This window comes from Suricata suricatta, chromosome 9 (assembly GCF_006229205.1).
Source record: "Suricata suricatta isolate VVHF042 chromosome 9, meerkat_22Aug2017_6uvM2_HiC, whole genome shotgun sequence".
NCBI lineage: Eukaryota > Metazoa > Chordata > Mammalia > Carnivora > Herpestidae > Suricata > Suricata suricatta.
In genome coordinates this window covers 106,661,305-106,665,893 of record NC_043708.1, presented here as the reverse complement: position 1 = coordinate 106,665,893, position 4,589 = coordinate 106,661,305, and the positions used below count along the sequence as shown (strand labels likewise).

At 50.1% G+C, this 4,589-nt stretch overlaps 2 long non-coding RNA genes across 2 annotated transcripts; both read left to right on the top strand.

The window, feature by feature from the left end:
* The first annotated feature begins 745 nt into the window (after nt 1-745).
* Nucleotides 746-1,391, top strand: LOC115300919. Its single transcript, XR_003912924.1, has 3 exons — nt 746-864; nt 949-1,059; nt 1,312-1,391. It is a non-coding gene; the product is annotated as an uncharacterized LOC115300919 (long non-coding RNA).
* Nucleotides 1,392-1,574: 183 nt separating this feature from the next.
* On the top strand, nt 1,575-2,866 carry LOC115300918. The gene is made up of 3 exons (XR_003912923.1): nt 1,575-1,669; nt 2,138-2,189; nt 2,854-2,866. It is a non-coding gene; the product is annotated as an uncharacterized LOC115300918 (long non-coding RNA).
* Nucleotides 2,867-4,589: the final 1,723 nt, after the last annotated feature.

The following is a 4,589-nucleotide window of genomic DNA, read 5'->3' as shown; positions in this document are numbered from 1 at the left end:
CACAGTGGGACCGCGTGCGAGGCCATGATGGACTGGATAGCTCATTTAGAAAGGGTTATTTCACAACATCTGCTTTCAGTGGTATCAATCAATCCTTCAGAACCCAGCCACGGAGTGCTCTAACGAGAGCGGGCCTCGGCGAGAGTGAGACCCCCACGCGGGGCGCCTTCTCGGGGCCTGCCGGGGCCGCCTGTCCGTCCTCCCTCCCTACCCTACCCCTCCTCACTCATTCTATCAGACAGCAACAGATGCCAGGATCACGCAAGAGCAGGACAATTTCCCCGGCCAGTTCAGAGCCCCTCTGTCTTTCTTCCAGTTAAAGCAGAGATGTGCTGCGGCCTCCTCTCCCAGATCCCTGTTCCTGGGAGGACCCGGCAGGGACAGAGGGGCGCTCAGGAGCCCCACACAGGCTGTCAGGGCTGGCCTGCGAGTGGGTAATCTCAGAGAAGATGATTTAGCGCGCACTGCGGCGGGATTGGAGGCGGAGAGGTAGCTGTTCCCCACGGCGTTCATTAAGCTCCCTTAGATGGAGTTTCCAGCCTCCCCGCTAGCCCTCCAAAGTGCCTGTTATTAATTCATAAAAACACTGCAAGCGTGATTGAGTCCGCTGATTACTGGAGCAGGCAGACACAAGAGATGCTAAAATATTCCTGTCTCTCTATCAGGCTCTCAGGGGGTCAGGAGGAAGAAAAAAAATAAAAGAGAAAAGCAACAACATGAAGAAAGAAATATGGGTTGGGGGGGAACTGTGTCGTGAAATATTAATCAGAGCCGTCTGCCTCTGGGGGCCAAAACTAAGAGGCGGCAGCATCAATGTAGCAAGAGCTGCCCAGCGACATGTCTTTGAGAAGCTGATTATTGCGGGTAAACACAGCTAAATATTCTGCATCTTTGGACTATGCCTCCGGTGTCGCTGGAGAATCCGATTCCCTTATCGTCCTTCTGCAGGTGTGGCCCCGGGAGAGTGTGGGAGGTGCTGGCAGGCTGTGGCTGCGTGCACAGGGAGCCTCTTGGGCCCCAGTCAGGGCTGCTTCAGCTCCTCTCCAAATGCTGATTCAGGTGCGTGTGTGTGTGTGTGTGTGTGTGTGTGTGTGTGTGTGTGCGTGCGGGTTGGGGCTGCCTCCAGAGTTGGCTCTTAACAGCTGATAACCTGATGCTGACTGTGCCAAGGGAGGGCCAGTTCTAGAATAGATCTCCTGAGAGTCCTCAGCAGGAGGCCAGGAGGCTTTGCTGGGGAATTGGGGGCCGGGGGTGCCGGGTGCATTCAGGTGCCTCCAGCAAGACTGGAATCTTTCCAACTAAATCCCCCAGTGGAGAAGCTGTTATTCGTTGACTGCTTTATAAGCTCGGGGTGCTCACATCGTTGCATTAAGGGACCACCATGCCTGCAGGTAAGACTGGAAGAGATTGATCACCCTTCCTTATGGGCTGGAAGAAGCCTAGGGATCACAGAATCCCGAGGGTGGGAGGGACGCTGACGTGGATCTCCCTCGCACGGAATCTGAAGTCATCAGAGTGGAAGTGTGTTTGGAGATCGGATATTCCTACTTCTTCATTGGACAGAGGCCCAGAGAGGGACAGGTACTTGTCCAAGGTTGCACAGCAGAGATATGATTCATGATGCATAGTCTCTCAGCATACTGATGGAGCATGAAGAAGGAGGAATGGGGTGAGTGATGGAAATTGGTTTGTGTTGAGGCTTTGGGCTTGAGGAAAGCTCCCTGTCAGCTAGGAGGAGCTGGATCAGAAGGGAGTGAGCTCAGGGGAAGAGATGGTGTCCCAGGATTCCTGGTACAAGTCCCAGCTCTGCAGCTAAAGTTTTGAAGAACCTTGATCCGAGGTTGATCCTTGAGCCTCTCTGAGCCTCAGTTTCCTCATTTGTAAAGAAGTTTAACTAAGTGGTGATAGCAGAGACCTTACCAACTCCATGAACGAGATCAGTATTGGGGGTGAGCTGTGGCCAGGGTCTTCTCCATGATGGACAGAAAGAGGGTGGGGTTAAGCAAGGCGCACTGGACCAGGCATAGCATGTCCCTATCCAGGGACCAGGAGAGCGGCTGTCACAGAGATTTAGGAGATTGCCCTCCACCCCAAAGTGCCCTGACTTACTTCATTCTCCTCTTGTTGGTGCTTATAGAAGCTCAGAACTCCTTTTCTCTTCTCCATCAGTCACATCAGCAGAGGACACGGTGAGTGAGGACCTAGGAAGGCAATGGCTGATTGTTTGGCTGAGTGGCTTAACTTGGGGGGAAAAGGTTTTCCTTCTCGTCTCCAAGAGATGGTTGGTCAAGCCACTTGGGAGGATAATGGTAATTGTAACTACCAACTGTTGAGCAAATACATTATTCTCAATTTTAAACGAACTCTACTCATTTTACAGAAACTTAAAGCAAGGTTCAACAATTTGCCCCCAGTCATAGAACTGAGTGGTGGCAGAGCTTGGATGTGAACAAGGGTCTGTCTGATTCCTGAGGCCCATGCCTTCCCACTGTGCCTCCCAGGGATGTCAGGGGGTAAAGAGGAAATGGATATTTTCTCCTGCTGATTTCTTCTCAGGCCAGGAAAGTGAGCTTCAGGCCAGAGAAGAAAGAATGGTATGGGCTGGAGGCATAATTATAAGGGAGGGAGGATGTTAGAGAGCCCAGACTACTCTGAACCTAGTATAGTCTCCTTACGCCAATGAGTTACACCCCAGGGTCTTGAGAGCTTCTTGCAAAACACCACCAAACAGTTGGTGGTGACCTTGGGAGCACTGTGAAGATGAGACAAGTTGAGTAGTAATAGAAATATTATGTTCTCAAGGTCCCTGAATGGCTCAGTCAGTTAAGCATCTGACTCTTGATTTTGGCTCAGGTCATGATCTCACGGGTTCCTGAGTACAAGCCCCACATTGGGCTCTGTGCTGACAGTGTGAAGCCTGCTTGGGATTCTCTCTCTCTTTCTATCTTCCCCCCCGCCCCACTCATTCTCCCTCTCTCTCTCTCTCTCTCTCTCTCTCTCTCTCTCTCTCTCTCTCAAAATAAATAAACTTTAAAAAAAAAGAGAGAAATATTGTGTTCTTATGAGCCTGATATTGATCCAAGGAGGGATTGCAGTACAAGTGATTTGCAGTAAGGACATATGAGCCACTGGGAAATGACATGGTGACCACGAGGGCTCAAGAAGGCTTTACAAAGATTAGCTGAGTCAAAATAAACCTATGTCAAAACAAGCATTCTTGGACAAGGTTACTGGAAGGGTGACCAGAAAAAACACAATAAATGTAACAGACTTAAATTTCTGTAATCAGTGTATATATATATATATATATATATATATATAGAGAGAGAGAGAGAGAGAGAGAGAGAGAGAGAGAGAGAGAGAGCGAGAGAGAAGCTAAATTTAATATTACCTGGAGAATAATACCAATTGTGTAGCATAATCCTTATGGAGTCTTCCATGTGCCCTCAAAATAAAATAAAAAACGGGCATCAGACAAGGTTCTGTGAGGATACATAGAAAACTGAATGCCAGTGGGGAGAGGCAGGGAGACGAGCACCCAGGGGAACTCTGCTTTCTCTGTGATGACTGTTCTATAAGGAGAATGTAGCCGTGCCTTATATGTGTGAACAGACTTAAAAGAAAGAAAGACAAAAAGAGTGGCGAGGCTTATCCAGTATGTGGTGGTATTTGAGCATCAGATACGTTGTTGGTTGGGTGACTCGAAGATCCCATCCAAAGCTGGGCTCTAGGTGTCTCACCTTTGCTGCAACTTTTATTTAAGGTGTTGACCTTGGATACACCTTCCCTCACCCTGGCCCCACTTTCTGGAACCTGGTTTCCCCTCTCAAGGGAAAGTCTACTTGGGGCTGTACAAATGTACTGTACATCACGGATCACTTGATTAGCTTTTTAAGAACAAGAGATTTGAGAGTCACTCATTCCAACAACGAATTAGCCCCCCCACCACCACTCCCCTCCATGCAGTGGAACAGAGTGGCTAGCCGTGAGGGCAGATTGAGCACCAGACACCGAGCTCTACCTTTTCACGCTCGTGATGTTATCCCTTTGGCATGTCAGTACCATGGGATGACAAGGACACGGAGGCTTGGGAAGGGTGGGGACCTATCCAAGGCCATGCGGCTAGGAAAGGGCAAAGCCACAACCTGGACCATCCATACGCATTACGTTGTGGGGGCTCAGAGCGGAGGACAATGACTTTTCAAGGAGGAAGGACTGGTTCAGGGAGATTCACTAACACATGGCATTCGGATACAGGTGAGAAGGATGGGCACGGTTAGGCATTCCAGGCCGTCCTGGGGGGTGACGTAAGGGGCAACCGAGGTAAGGCATGAAGTAGTGAGACCAGGCACTTGGATGCTACCGAGGGGCTCAGGGATCTGGCCCAATGGAAGGGGACGTAGCAGCAGTACCCATCTCCCGTTGGTGCTCCCTGGAAGTCAGCTGCTTAACTGTATCTGCCCATCAGTCAGTATTTCTTGCCCCCTACCGCATACCAAACCCTGTGCTGGTCACTGAAGTTCCCAGAAGTGCCAGGAAGATGTTTCCCTCCTGCGAGGGGCTTTTGGCTCTCTACTTTTAGGGAATGC